The following is a 15859-nucleotide window of genomic DNA, read 5'->3' on the forward strand; positions in this document are numbered from 1 at the left end:
CTTAATAGGGTTTAATTGAGCAGTCACAGTACATGGGCAGCCAGGTCCTAGCAAAGAGTTTCTCACCCGGCATGAGGTTCAAGTCATCTCTGTGTCCCTGAGTGCCGGGACAGGGTCCGCCTGGCGGAGGAAAACTCACTGAGAAAGCGTCTTTGCTTCCAGTCTGAAGGCTGCCGTGTGTTCTTGTGGTAAGAACTTCCAGTCAGGAGGAAGAAGGTGGGATTTTGAAACGAATCATCCCATCTGTTCGTATTCGTTAGGGTCTACTTTCCCACCTAGACTAAACGCTCCATGAGGGCAAGGACTGTCTGCGGCTGTGTCCCCCGCACCCCCAGCACCTCCTGGCATGTAACAAAATAGATTTTTGTTTAATTTGCTTGGATAATACCTTCTTCCTAGGATCATCTTAAACATTAAATGGAATATTGAGCGTAATGGTTACCTTGATAAATGGTAAGTGTTGTTTTTATTGTGGACTAAGATAGAGTGTAGTCTGAGTCTGTGAGCCTCAGTTTCCTTCTCTGACAAATGGGGATAACAATGCCCCCTTAGGAGGGTTTAATTAAATAAGGGAACATAGGGAAAGCGCTTTGCTCAGCCCTTGACAGAGAGTAGATGGTCACCAAACGTCAGCAGCCAGCAAACTGCCCCGGGGATATTCGTCATCTCTCTTCTCATACTCTTGCTGTTACTATTGTCAAGGAAATAATTAATAAGCAGTCAATCTAAGAAAGAAATGGAAAATTTTATTCAAGCCAAACTGAGGATTATAACCCGGGAGCCAGTCAGTCTGTCAGAGAGCTCTGAGAAGTACTCCAAAGAGGTGAAGGGGGAGGCCAGCCGGTATATATGTGATTTTGGTGAAGGGGGTCCATGCAATCCAGCGCACATCTCAGCAGGTTGCTGCTAGCCTCGAGGGAGAAAAATTTTAATGAGTGGTTTTAGTGCTTTTCTAAGTACGGGAAGATGCAGGAACGCAGATTCCTCAAAAATTTCTCCTGGAAATATCTAACTACCCGAAGGCCTGTTCCGCCAGTTCTCCCAGAGCACAGAGCATGTCATCCTGGTCTTTGCCCTGAATTCCTTCCAGGGTGTACTGTAGGTCAGCCACTGCGGTGGCTAATGACTTGATTCTTATGGACTGGATGGTGGGCAACATTCTTTATTTTACAATCCCTTCCTTTTCAGTCTTAATTTCGACCAAGATTTGGGAGGCATTTCGTGATCAATTTGTCCCACGGCGCTAGGAATGCTCACTCCCAGGTCAGGCAAGGATTGCGTTGATAGGCCACTCAACGTGCTATTACTGGACTCGGCCCTGTTAACTGTAAGCAAAAGCCTCTGGACCGCCTGTCTCACTGGTCTGTTATGGTCCCGGAAGTGGTTCCCTCCTGTTGCTTCTTCCCATATCTAGAGTTACACTAACTATTACAATCACTGATCTTTTTTTTAAATTGTTTTTTTTTTTGGCCTGCGCCACATGGCACGTGGTATCTGAGTTCCCAGACCAGGGATTGAACCTGCACTCCCTGCGTTGGAAGCATGAATCTTTTTCTTTATTCTTTTTTTTTTTTTTTTTAGGATGAGAAAACATATTTTAGTTAACAATTTGTTGGCTGGATTCTTCACTTTCAAATATTTGACATGTGGTCTATGGACCTCCATGTACTCTTGCCCCGAGCCCCGTGTTAACGGGGAGCCTGGGCCCTGGGAACATTGCTTAACCTTTTGGTACTAGGTTCCCCATTTGTAAAGTAGAAATAATATCAGAACTAACCTCATAGAGTTATTACAAGGGCCGATGAGTTGGCACATGGAAACTAGCATTCTGCCCAATGCGTGGTGAACATTCAGTAAAATGTTAGCTGTTGTTATTTTTCTATCATCCAGGCCTGGGGTTCTACCCTCCATGCTCTGCAGACTTTCTGGTCCCCCACTGTCATGGGAAAGTGTGGAATCTTAACCACTGGACAGCCAAGGAAATCCCACAATCACTGATCTTACAGAACTATACGTTTGGTCGATCATTTCAAGTCACCTAATCATCATTAATTTGATCTGAGGCTCACACACATTTGGTAATGCAAGAAACGATAATCTTGTAAAATGAACAGAGTACAAGTAGTATAGCTGGTAATATTAGTAAGGGCATAAGTAAGTATTTAAGCTCTGAACTTCCATTAGGTGCAGTCCAGTATCTCCCCAGGTCAACTGACCCGTCTGTTCAGCACCCATCTTTAAGGGAAATTCTATATTGGCATTGCACATAAAGTTCACCGAAGATCTCTGCATGTACAAGGTGAGGGTGGGTCATCATGACCTTTTACAGGATTGAGAAAGGAACGTTATCTTCTAAGGAGTTACATGGCTGGCGCCAGTAGGAGAAAAATTGATCTTTACCTCTGGGGAGGTCTGGTTGACATCCAATGCAGATGCGCAATGCATACCAGTGGGGACGGAGGCCAAAGGGCAGAGAAAAAGTTTTACGTTTAAATTTTTCTTATCTTGCCTTAAAGTGTGAATTTTTATATCATCACTACTTTCATTTGTCTTCTTATGAGCTCATAGCTCCCCCCATTCCCCTTGTTTTCCTCTGAGATTTATTGAAGCCCTAGTACATACGGGGCGCTTTCTCGTTAGCCCATAGGAAATTTCATGAATTGTCCTATTCTTTTTTCTGAATGCTTCTGTGCTCACAGTTATAAGTAAAATGTCGAGTTTCTCCAAGTGGTAGGCTAATCTCAGAGCAAGCACCCAGCAGGAGAGGTTTGTGAAGGTCACAGCAGAGGAATGCAAGCAGGTAGCTGCATTCTCAAAACAACTCACTTTGCAATTCTTCCAGGGTAGGCTGTGACTGGGGCGATGGGAAGTCACTGAGGGCAGACTCCCCAGGGCCGGGTAGGTGATGTGAATGGATTAAGCGGCTTGGGTGCACAGTATGCTTCAGTTCATGACCATCACGCTTAGCACTTGCCAAAACTGATACCAGGGACTCCCTCTTTAATATAGGTCATAAATTCTGCCCAAACTCAGTCATTTCTCCTGTGACTTAAAAAAAATCAAACTCTAGATTTTGAAAATACTTGTTTGTCACAATTCGGGGGAAGGGGCCAGGGCGCTACTTCTGTCTGGTGGGTAGAAGTCAGGAATGCTTGAACATCCTACAATGCACAGGACAGACCCACAACCAAGGGTTATCCAGCCCCAAATGTCGAGAGCACTGAGGTTAAAAAACCCTGATCTAGAACAATATTCTCACTTCGTTTGTAATTTTTCTTCCCTCCATAATGAAGCATGGGCTTCCGTAGTTGAGGCACGCAGACTCAGTTGTGGCACATGGGCTTAGTTGCTCCTCAGAATGTGGGATCTTCCTGGACCAGGGATCGAACCCATGTCCCTTGCACTGGCAGGCGGATTCTTAACCACTGCACCACCAGGGTAGTCCCCAGGTGTTCTACAATTTTAACTTCTACCTTTACAGAGTTGTGATATAACCTAGTCAATATAAATACAATCAAATACACACCTCTGTAATATCCAATAATTCCCAGAAGGTCCTTTAGATCATGCCCCTCACTCCACTGAAAAGATGCCCAGTCATCTCCTTTGCCCATTGCCAAGTTTTGGACAATTTCCTTTGCAGAGCAGAAGTCAGAATATATCCAGCTTCTTCGGCCTCTCTGGCTTGGAGCCTTACAAATCCTTAGGACATATTATGTAAATATTTATGGGATGAATATTTAGCTTGTGGACCCAATAGCCCTACACCCTAATTTATGAACTTGGAAATAAATATGGGCGGTAGGGGTGAAAGGGAGTTTGACAGAGAAATAGTAAGAGCAGAAATAATAGCTGCTATTCAACATACCTACAGGTATGTTACATATATCATCTCATTTAATCTTTGCAAAACCTGTGGTTTGTATGTGAGGAAACTGAAGCTCAGAGACATCAAGTACTTACTGAAGGGTGTACAGTGAACATACTTATTGATTTGTTGGCTTGTGTGTCTCCTTTATGAGGGGGTTGGCTCTGGGAGGCCAAGGGTGTCCTTTGTTATTCTCTGCCCTATCTCGTTGCTCAGTCTGGCCCACAGAAGGTGGTCAATCACCATTTGTCAAATGCATGTGTAAGTGAATGAATAAAGGAGAAAAATGAATGAATGAGTGAGTGAATGGAGTAACAGAGCTAGGGCTCATTCCCAGTTCTGTTCAAGCTCCATCTCCCAGGTTTTCCACACTATTCCACAAAACATAGTTCCACCTTTCACTCTCTGACATGAGTAAGTGTTTGGGACTGTAATTTAACACCTTGATTGCTCTGGCAAAAGTGAATAGTGTTTTAATTAGCAGAAATTTTAGTGGATTTAAAATAAATATTTTAAATATTGATTTAAAATAAATATCTGATGATAGCTTAGTTGGCACATCAAATATGAAGCAAAAGAGAATTTTGCAGAGAATGCTTTTTTAGAAAGTCTCACAATGAGGGTAAATAAGAGGAAAAGATAGTGTTTGATAAAAGAATTTTTTGTCATAAGTTTCACTTGAAACAGTTGCCAGAAGACAGATTCAGCACACAAAATATAAAACTTCCCCACACCTGCCCCTGTTACAGTGTGACTGACTTTTCATAAGTATGTTCTGGGTCAGGGTAACTAGAATCTCTAGCTCCTGACGAGTAGCAGTGTTACTGAACTCAGATTCAGCTGCTTGTTGCTCAAGAATCCAATACTGAGAGACAAGTGTTAGGTGAAAGAAAGATAGCTTTATTGAGGAAGCTGGCAATCCTGGGGAGAAGGTGGACTCATGTCCCAAAGAACCAACTCCCAACTCCCCAGGTTTTGCTTGGAGATTATATAGGGAAAATAGGAAGGGGCTACAAGCTAGGGAGGAGATAATCTTCTATTTTCAGAGATGATTGTCTTGATTACATGGTTCCAAATAGCCATCAGGTCTCTCTTGTGGTTGGAACATTATCTGAGCCATAAATCTCTGGTTAGCTGGGAGGACTCCTCAGGGTCCTGCTCGGTTTCAGGTGCTGAGTAAACGTTACTGAATGAATGAATGTATGAATAATTAACAGATGCTTAATAAGTGCTTTCAGATGATGCAGAAGATAAATGCAAATTAATAGTTCTTTAGAGGAAAGTGATAATAGTAAGTATTCCCAGAGGGGTAAAACCCTGCATGCATAGATGTAAGTTTTGTGTTGTATAAATAAAAGTTCCTGAGTGAATCTCTTTTGGGATATAATAAAAACTGAAAACTATAGAATCAGAAATTGTAGAATTTTCCTGTCTACCTCCTTCTGCAATCTTGCAATAACATTTTAGCTGGAAAGAACCTTGCTTTCCTCAAGAAAATAAAAGCAAGTATCCTAACACTTTATAATTCTCTGACGTTCTGCTGCTCTCATTTTTTCCATACTGTTACTGAAGACAGATTATGAAGCCCCATCTGAGTTAGTGCATGTTAAAAATGATGTCAGGGGGAAAGCCACAGATGAAAGCCAGCCCTAGAGATGCGGCATTTATTTGAAACAGTTACCGAAAGACAGATACAACACATAAAATATAAAACTACCCAATACCTGTCTCATTAAATTGTGACTGAGTTTTCCAAGTTCTCCCCAGGTTTGGAATCCAGGCTCTGAGGTACTGTCCTTGGCCTGGCCCCTTCTCTCTCTTTCCTCCTCTTGGGCCAAACTAGATTGAAGTTTTTTTCCTCTGAATTAGTAAGCAGTGGGCTTGATGGATGAGTTACAAATCTTAGCTGAATGTACTCAAAGTACAAGAAGAATATATTCTTGGCTTTTGGTTATTAAACGCCAGCAATGCTATTTTTTGGCATCTAAGTCCAGAGGCAAGTGGAAAAAAGCAAGATTAACAGGAAATCATGAGGTAAAACATTTATAGGAGAACGTTGTCTTGCATGAAGTCATTCCCTTCAAAACTAGTGGAATTTCTATTTAGAACATTTCTCTTTCCCTCTCACTGGCTCTCTGTCTCTCTCTCCTTTTCCCTCTCTCCCTAGCTGTCTCTTACACAAATTTCAGCCTTAAGAAGACAAGGCAGTGGATGTTGAGATTGCATAAATCCATTTTTCTAAAGCATCACATGCTGCAATGTCTGTTGGTTATACAAATACATTATTTGGGGGGAACATAGTTATTTATAGAAATTTTCAGGTTAATTAGAACAATATACTCACTAACCTATTTTGTTTTAGTCTTAGTGACTCAGAGCAAAATATTCAGTGTTCTTCATAAGGAACATCTTGTCAAAGATCGAGGATTGTTGAATGACCAAGTATTGTGTACTCTGAGAATAACTGATTTTAATCAACACTTCATTTCTAATGTTACATAACCCTGATCACTTTTCTTGAAACTTAAGTTTGTTATTGTAGTCCTGTTGTAATTTTCCCTTTATTATGGTTCAATATTTAACCCAGCACTGTCCAATAGACCTGTCTGTGATGATGGAAATGTGCTGTCTGCATTGTCCAAGATGGTAGCCTTTAGCCCTATGTGGTCATTGAGCATGGCTATTGACCAGTGAGGAATGTGAAGCCCAGGGGGGTTACATGACTTACCAGGGAACACACTGGCTGTTCGTGACTGAAACTGAATGAATCTTCTGGATCCTTCTAGGATGCCCTGCTGCCTCCTGTTTAGATTTCATTTGGGCAGGCAAAGTGAGGAGCAATTTCAGAAAGGGGGACAATTTATGCATCTAATGACTCAGTGTGTGTATGGGAATAACATCACCCCCTCTGGCCTTGCATAGAACATATGGCATAGAAATTCAGTTGCACTAAATCAAAACCACAATGAGGTATCACCTCACACTGGTCAGAATGGCCATCCGCAAAATGTCTACAAATATTAAATGCTGGAGAGAGTGTGGAGAAAAGGGAGCCTTCCTACACTGTTGGTGGGAATGTAAATTGGTGCAGCCACTATGGAGAACAGTACAGAAGTTCCTTAAAAAACTAAAAATAAAGCTGCCATATGATCCACTCCTGGGTACATATCTGGAAAAAAAATGAAAACTCTAATTCAAAAAGATATATGCACCCCAATGTTCATAGCAGCGCTATTTACAATATCCAAGACATGGAAACAACCCAAGTGCCCATCAACAGATGACTGGCTTAAGAAGATGTTTTATATATATATATATATATATATACACACACACACACACACACAATGGAATATTACTCAGCCATAAAAAACAATGGAATATTGCCATTTGCCGCAACACGGATGGACCTAGAGAGTATTATGCTTAGAGAAGTAACTCAGAGAAAGACAAACACTACATGATATCACTTACATGTGGAATCTAAAAAATAATACAAATGAATCATATACAAAACAGAAAGAGACTCACAGACATAGAAAACAAACTTATGGTTACCAAAGAGGAGAGGGTGGGGAGTGACAAATTAGGAGTATGGGATTAACAGTTACAAACTATGATACATAAAAGACAGAAGCAGCAAGGATAGCACAGGGAATTATATTGAATATCTTGTAACAACCTATAATGGAATATAATCTGCAAAAAACAAATTGAATTACTGTGTTGTACACCTATAACTAACACAATATTGTAAATCAACTATACCTCAATTTAAAAAAAAAAAGAGAAAAGAAATTCAGTTGTGCTGAATAGTGGGACTGTAGGATTAGAACTCCAAGCCAAGCTGAACAGAATAAATCATTAGTTCCTGTTATAGTCTGCCTAAGGCTGCTCAGAACACATCTTAATATTGTGTTCTATGTTTACTATTTATTCATTCATTTATTAAACACCTACGATGGCCCAGGTAGAGTAGGTGTTGGAGGTATGAAATGGATAAAAACAGCTGAAGCATTCAGTGCCTGCAGGAAGACTGATAGCCAACCGTTTCAATCCACACTACATTATCTGTCGGGAGAGTACAGGCCCCAGAGGGTTTTATGTTATCTTTGGGGCACTGGTATGTTAGGATAATCATGGGCTCTGGAGGCCACATCTGGGTTCAGATTCAGTGCATCACTTACTAGCTCTGTGACCTTGGGCAAATTACTGAAACTCTTTTAGCCTTATCTTTTTTTTGTTTTTTTTTGTTTTTGCGGTATGCGGGCCTCTCACTGTTGTGGCCTCTCCCATTGCAGAGCACAGGCTCCGGACGCGCAGGCTCAGCGGCCATGGCTCATGGGCCCAGCCGCTCCGCAGCATGTGGGATCCTCCCGGACCGGGGCACGAACCCGCGTCCCCTGCATGGGCAGGCGGACTCTCAACCACTGCGCCACCAGGGAAGCCCCTAGCCTTATCTCTAAGATGGAGATAATACTATGCTGTTGTTGTTGCTAAGATTACATGAAATAATGCACATAAAGCACTTGGCATACTGCCTCATTTGTAGTAAGCATTCATTAAGCTTTAGCTATCACCACTATTACTGTTGTCATTATTATTATCATCATCGTCATCATCATCATTATTAGGAGTAAAAATGAGCTTTCTGAGGCATAATTATTTTTACTTTGCAGACAAGGAAACAGGCTCAGTGAGATTAAGCAGACAAAGTCACAGTGATGAAAAGGGACAGGGCCAAAATTTGAGGCAGGGCAGAGCTGGCTGCCCTCAGGAGGGAAGAACTCACCTCTGGGCCCCAGCCAGAGAGGGCTGCCCTTGAGCAGAAGTGCTGGGGCCTCTGGAGGTGTTCAAGCAGAGGCCCTGACCACTTTCAGACGGAGAAACAGCAGGCCTGATTAGATGTCTCAGGGCACCATCTAACTTTGCATGCCTATAGTGCAGTTTTCAGAAGTTTCCTGAACTAGCATTTATCCAGGAAATATGCACATTCAAGATCAGTTTAAATTTCAATCAAACAAAAATAATGCTCTTTCGAGCACCTGTTTTATGCTAGATTCTGGGGTAAGTGAAAGAGCTGTTGAATTAACCTTCCTGTCCATCATTCAATTGTCAGTCTGTCCATCCTTCCATGAATCCATCAATCCATCCATATCACAAACATTAAACACCTACTGTATGCTAAACACCGTCCGGAAGGTGCTTTTCTTCCATTAGTCTTATTTTTCTTACCAGAGAGTACTCTCCACTCAAGATAGGAAGTAGTGAGTGAGGAGTGACGTGAGCACAGTTAGAAGACGGAGTGGTTGCTTCTGGCAGAAGGTCCCCACCCCTCAGCTTGAGGGGATGGCAGGCAACGCACAGCAAAGAGACCGATATGAAACGAGTAATGAAAGCTCCGTGTGCTTGGAGCCATAGCAGATGCCTGTGTACGTACATGGGAGCAAGGGCTGCTTTTTGCCGGTTTTAGAGCTCCAGCCACTAGCATTACGATTGGTACACGCTAAGGAACCAAATGATTGGGGTTTTGTTTTATTTGAGTAATTTTTTTTTTTTTAAGTCTTGGAAACTGGCAATAGAAGCGTCTAAAGCGGTAGAGGGAGTCAACCAAGGCAGGTCTGAGGTGGAACCAGAGAGATGCGAAGTTTTTAGAAGAGGAGCAGCGTTCCAACTAAACCGCTCAGCCTGCCTCAAGGAGGCGTGGGTCCTGTGGGAGGGACGTGCTCGGTTGAGCGGGGCTCTAGCCTCAGGAAATGGTTGCAGCTAGGTCCCAGTGTGTGCCCCGGGGTATCGTGGCGAAGCTGCTCAGCTGGTCCAACCGGGAGCGCGCGGGCCGAACTCCAGGATTAGCTATCTCTAAAGTACCGAGCCAGTCCCCACCCGCCACCTGGCTGCGCGCTCAGCTCTCCCGCCGCGCGCGGGTGAGTACATTTCTGGAAGCAGTGCATTGCGGCAGTCTCATCTGCGAGTCCAGCCCGGGAGCTGCGGAGGCCGCAACAGGTCCCCAAGGGTACCCTGGGCCTCTCCGGCGCGCCTCGAAGGCAGGCGCCTTTCCGGACCCGCCCCGTCCCGGGGTCTGGCCGGCGCGCGGGGCAGCGGGACAGCGGAGCGGCCTCTCCGGAAGCCATCCCGGTGGTCCCCGAAGCCGAGTCATAAATCATTCATGAGCGGGGGCCGGGCGAGCAGGGCTGGGAGGAAAGAGGGGGGCGGCAGCGGCGGCGAGGGCTGACCGGTAGCTGGACCGGGCGCACGGTGAGTAGCCGCGTCCTCACGCCGGAGCTCGGAAGGTGTCTGCGGCCCCGACCCGGGGGCTGAGTGCACCCCTTTCCAGAAAGCTGGGGGCGGGGAATGGGGAATGGAGGGGCTTGCTCTGCTCCCTTCTCCTCCCAACCCTCGGCACCCCCTCCCCGGGCCGCGGCAGGTGGTGCGAGCCCGGGAGCGTCAGGGGAACCAGAGGGGCTGCAGGGCCGGCGAGGTGGACCCTGCGAGAGTTCCGGGCAGGGCGCAGACGCACGCAAACTTTGCGGGCTGCGTGGTGGGTCTTCTTTCCGCCCACTGGAGGGGAGCTGGCGGCTGTGGCCAGGAGCCGGGGCGCGAGCAGGCGGTGGTAACGCGAGTGGGACCCCAGACCCCGAGGCTACCGGCTCGTTCTCTGAGAGGGCGGCGGAAGAGGCGAGGTTGGTCCGGGGCTTGGGAACTGTTCGGGGGTGAGGGGAGGCCTGGGGAGTGGAACGAGGGGTGCGGGACACTGACCCTCCCCAGCTGGGTATGGAAAGGGGTCACCTTCCTCTGGTTTGCTAAAAGAAGTACGCGGTGCAATCGACCATCACAGGAGGGGGGCTCTGAGGGTGCCATGGGAGACCTTATCGCCTTGCCCATCTGGCAGCGCACGCACCCCTGGCTTGATGCATCCCCCCGGTCTGCTTTGGGTGCACAGCACGGGGACCTTTGGCGATTGCCTGATGGAGAACTGGGTGATGGAGGCGCACCCCGCTGGGTAAGGCGCCGGCCAGGACAACAAAGGGAAGCGTGGACAGAGGAGGAGCTTCGCGGTGCGGGAGAGTCTGGGGCCCGAGGTCAGTTTCCTCGAAAGCCCTCGCCGAGAGCGGCGGGGGATGCGACCAGGGGGCCCTGGGGCACACGGCTTAGGACGGCGACCCCAGTTCACGCCAACCCGCGCCTCGGCGGGGAACCGGCGCCGACTCTTTCGCGGCAGCCAAGTTACTCCGGCAACCCCCTCCCCCAGGGCGGCGGCGGATTCCTCGAGTCTCCTGGTTTCCCGCGCCCGCCTTGCCGCCTATCCTTTGTCCCGCAGCCGGAGAGAGGTTCCTGCGCGGAGGGAGCGAGGGCAAGAGCGGGCCCGGCCTGGCGGTGGGTTGGAGGGGAAGGCTGGGGGAGCGGCGCCACCAGCTTTCTGTAGCAACAGGTTGCGCCTGTAGCCCGCGGTGGCTGCTGACCTTGCTCCTGCCCGGGCTGGAGGAAGGTTTTCCCGGGTTTCTGAGAGAGGCGGCTGATCTTTGTTAACACAAGCAGGTGTGATTGAGGTCCTTGAACGTCCCCTCCCCCCATCCCAACAGAGACCCTCTGGAGACCCAAACAGCTGCTGTTCTTTGGTTGCTTGGACCGTATGAAATTGCCGTTTTCGAAAGACTTGAATAGTAGCAACTTCCTATTATTCAATGTGTGTGGAGTTACTACTTAGGCTTTTCTCACTCTTTTGTGAGTTTCCTCCTTCAATGTTCTGGAAGCTGTTCTGCCTGTCAGGGTGAGCCTGGCGGCCGAGTTGAGAATATTGCCGTTCGCAGGGGCAGTCCAGACCCTCAATCGACGGCCAGTTGTGTGTGTGCCAGGCGTCGTACCTATTCTATTTCCAACCCTCCCACACTATTTAAAACACCATTTTACAGACTAGCAAAAAGGAAAGCGTGGAGATTGTAAGCAACTGCTGTCACAGAGCTCATCAGCGGGGCTAGAGACTCCCAGTCTCGAAAGCCAGGGCTCTGGTCGCTGCAGCAGTGCCCTTTAGTTTAGTTTTGTTTTCTTAATGTATCCCATAATTTTTTAATGAACTTCCTTATGAGTTACACCCTGGACTATTTCTGTGTATCTAGTAAGGTGAAGCAAAGTGCATCAAAGGATAGGTCGAAAATATTAAAACTTTAAACCAAATATTTTTTCGTCGGGACTTTAAAATATGAAGGAAAGCAGTTTTGCAGGGGCAGGAGTTCGCTCTGAGATTTGATCAAGGTCAGGATGCATTGTTAAAAATGACAGAAGCCAATTCTGGGTAATTTTAGCAAAAAAGGGACTGGATACTGGGTGGCTTAGCGAAGTGACAGAAAGGCTGGCCAGCCAGGCTTGGGAGCCTGGAGGAGTGGGACTCAGGACATGCAACAGGACCCCTGATGGGTGTACGGCCATGGCTGCCAACATTAGACTCCGGCTGTGGCTGCTGGCATGTTTCCATCATTGCTAGGATGAAGTGGAAACTGCCTCTGCCTCAGTGTGTCTCATGCACAAGCCCAGGAGTAAGCATCTGATTGGCTGAGCCTGGGCTCAGTTTGGGCACCTCAGCTGGCCTCACCATGGGAGGCAGGGCTGCCACCCCCTGAACTCACAAAGGTGGGCTCAGAAGTTGGGCAGCTCCCATCCGCCCTCCCACCCACCAAAAACCCTAGACGACACCTACACAGATCCTTCTAAAAGAAATTCCTTCAAAAATTCCATCAAAAAGAAAAAGTAGAGAAGAAATGAAGCTGGATGGTCATCGTATTTGCTTTTAAACCAGTGTTCATGGAAGTGCCGATCTCTGGACCCCAGGCTCAGAATCATGTGAGGTATTTGCTTAAAATTCGTGTTCTTGGGTCCCTTTCCCAGTTTGAACTCAGTGTATTTGGATGGAATCCAGGAATCTTCATCCCATAAACCAGAAAATGGTGAATCTACCTTAGTGATTAGTCTAGTGCCTGTTTGAGGAGAGAGACCCCAAAGGAGCGATTTCCAAAGCCTGCTAAGTCGAGGATTGCAGCTGAAAGTATGCCCCCACCCACCCCCGCCAGAGTGGTAGACCAGTTGTTCCGCCATAGACGAATCCAATGAGGAGACAGTCTGTTCCCTGTGTTGGAGGAAACAGCTACAAGCAATCCAACACCTCCCTCCCGTGGGCTGAAGACTGCTCATAAACAGGTGCTTGACCAATTCTGAAATAAGTCAACATGACCATTTTGTGTCAGTCTTCTCTCTACCTGCGACCGTTTGATGTCAGCCATCCTTACTGAGTGCCTGCTGTGCGCCAGACTCCAAGGGTACGCAGAAGATGAGGAAGTCGGGGACCCCACCAAGCTGTTGGGCTAGATCAGTTCAATGCGATACAAGAAGGGCGTCTGGGGTGCTTTTGCCTCACGTCTGTTGTTCTGCAGTTGTGCTTGGGAAGATGGAGGTGTCTTTGGAAAGCGGCACGGATTAGCCAGGAGGGAACTCAGGAACAGTGCTGGCTCTCAAACCTTAGTTGTCCAAGAATCTGTCACCAGGGGAGCATGTTAAAAATGCAGATTAATGGGCCACATCTCCAGAACTGAGGTCCTATAATTTCATTTGAAACACAGACTCCGTTTTACGCTGATGCGGCTGTTGGGTCGGGAGCCGTCTTGGGTTTTCTGCTGGCAGTTCCCTGAGCTGCTCTCAGTGGCTCTTGCTACCTCGTGTGCTTTCCCAGGGAAGTACCCAGACCTTCTTTTTTGGAACAACGATTCAGACTGAGATGAAAACTTCTTCCTTTTTGCCTTGACTTTTATCCATTGTCTAGTGCTTCATAAGTAGTGAGATGTTCCTAAAAGTGGTCTAAACTGTAAGAGGGACCTACCCTCTGGAGCAAGATGCACGTGCCGCTCAGGTGCTGCCCTAACTCAGTGGAACACCCCATCTTTGCATTTCCGTTGGGATTTCTTTTCCCCTGCTTCTTCACTGAGGATGTCTGGAAGTCTGTTTATTCATAGCTCTCCTGGGGGCCTTCTGCCATTTCCCTCCCGCTGTGTTTCTCTCTGTCCTCAGCTGAGGCTTGGTGGCATTACCAGGAAGTCAGCCTTTCTTAGCAGCTGAGCCTCTAATCCGTCAGCTGCTGTGCTCCTGCCTGCCCTTTAACAGATAAGATAAGATGTGAATGTGGTGTGTGCCTGTGTGTGTCAGTGTGTGGAGTGTACGTTCCTGGTGTGTGTTTCGTCTCTGTGAGTTGTGTGTCATTGTGAGCGCATGCATGGTGTGTGTGATGTGTGTGTGCATGCCCACCTGCCTGCCTGAAGCAGCATGGTCCTATCCTACCTGAATAACCACACGCCGCCTCTTCTTTCGCATCTTCCTCCTGCCCTGTGCAGCCCTGCAGGCTTCAGAGAGAAATCTTGCAAAAGCCAACTTGCTTTGTTTCCTTCTTATCTGTTCTCTCTGGAAAAGACTTGAAGTCTGAGCAGGGTGCTGATTCCTGGTAGAACCAGTGAAAGGCTAGAGCACTTCAGAGCCTGAGGACAGGTTGTTGGCAGCAGCCATGCCTGGCAGGGATTGCCCTTTGGAAACAGTCACCAGGGTCCTGGTGTGTCTGTGTCTGTGGGTGAGATGGACCTGGAAGCTAGGGGTTCCATGAGGTTGGCACTAGGTGTCACTGGGGATCTGAGTAGCCCATGATTTGATAATGGGAGAGTCAAGGGTCATTCCATTGGCAGACCTGTGCAGAAGTAATAGGAGTGGTTATGAGGCTTAGAAGATGAGGCAGTATCTAAGGGGACCTGATATGAATGAACGTCTTCATTCAAATAGCTCATTAAATCCTACCTCTTGTGTGGAGCTCTCTTCAACTTGGTGGAATATAGGTAGCGGGTCCTCTAGCCTTTTGTGCAGTGTGTCACTTTCTTGGTAGTCCCTCGCCTCCATCTTGCATTGTGTGTTTCAGGAGTACCCTGTCTTTATTTTGAAAGTTCCTGAGTGTGTATCTGATGTAGGAAAGAAAATCAGGGTGTTCCTGACCCCAGAAAAGAATGGGCAAGCAGAGTATCCCAGTTGTTTTTGATTCATCTAGCCTGTTGCAGTGGCACACGCAAAGCAGCTGTTTTGGCTTATTTGGTTTTATATTCAACAGCTCTTACTGATAGCCAACTGTATGCCTGCCTTGTGTTCAGTTCTGGGGAGAGAAACTCGAGGAGGACAGGTCCACGCTGCCCTCACTAGACACTGGGCTGGTAGCCGATTTTAGTTCCTGATCTTTCTCCCTTTCCCCAGGGGAGGGCGGGAGTCTCGCTCTGATCTTCTTCTCATTGCCTGGACCCCGAGTCATCCAGGTGGTGACTTGGGACAGAGATTTCCATCAGGGCTACCTGATGAGCGTGTTAGACAGAAACCAGTGTCACCCGGCCTTAAAGAGTTTGTTCCCTGCCCTTGAGGCCATGCTTGTCTAGTTTGGACTGGGGGTGAGTGAAGATGGGATGAAATGAGATCAGTGAGCACATTAATAAAATAAAAGGTGGAGTAAGACATATCTCCAGAGATGGGGAGAATAACCCAAAATTGGAGGAAAGTTAAGCATCTCATCTATTGCTGTGGGCCTCTGCTTCTCTGACTGAAAGGGAGGGTTCTGTAGAGCGAGTGTCTTGGAGTTGGAAGAGTCTAAACTTGGGCTTTGAAAGCAAACTACTGGGTTTGGATTCTACCCCACCATGAATCAACCATGGCCTCGGGCAAGTTGCTGAAATTCGGAGTCAGTTTCCTCTTCTGTAAAATGGGATAATGCCTTAACCGAGGTTCTACCTGCAAAGCATGTAGAATGTGTCTGGAATGTGGTAAGTGCTAATGAATGTCAGTTTCCAAGACCACACACTCGTTACACTAGCTGGTATTTCTGGGCCTGGCCCCTAGCATGGAACCTTCCAGCTTTCCTGCCCCTGTGCTCTGAAGCAGGCTCTGTGTTTGCTTCCTCCGCCGCGGATTAGGCTGAGGGCTTGCTCT

At 47.1% G+C, this 15859-nt stretch overlaps 1 protein-coding gene across 1 annotated transcript in view; it reads left to right on the forward strand.

The window, feature by feature from the left end:
* Positions 1 to 9842: 9842 nt before the first annotated feature.
* PROM1 (prominin 1) overlaps positions 9843 to 15859 on the forward strand; it is a 97327-nt gene continuing 91310 nt past the window's right edge. The window contains exon 1 of the mRNA XM_033410643.2: positions 9843 to 10123. The gene's annotated coding sequence lies outside the window, so the exon portion shown is untranslated. The remainder of the gene's footprint in view (positions 10124 to 15859) is intronic.

This window comes from Orcinus orca, chromosome 4, assembly GCF_937001465.1.
Source record: "Orcinus orca chromosome 4, mOrcOrc1.1, whole genome shotgun sequence".
In the NCBI taxonomy this organism is placed as follows: domain Eukaryota; kingdom Metazoa; phylum Chordata; class Mammalia; order Artiodactyla; family Delphinidae; genus Orcinus; species Orcinus orca.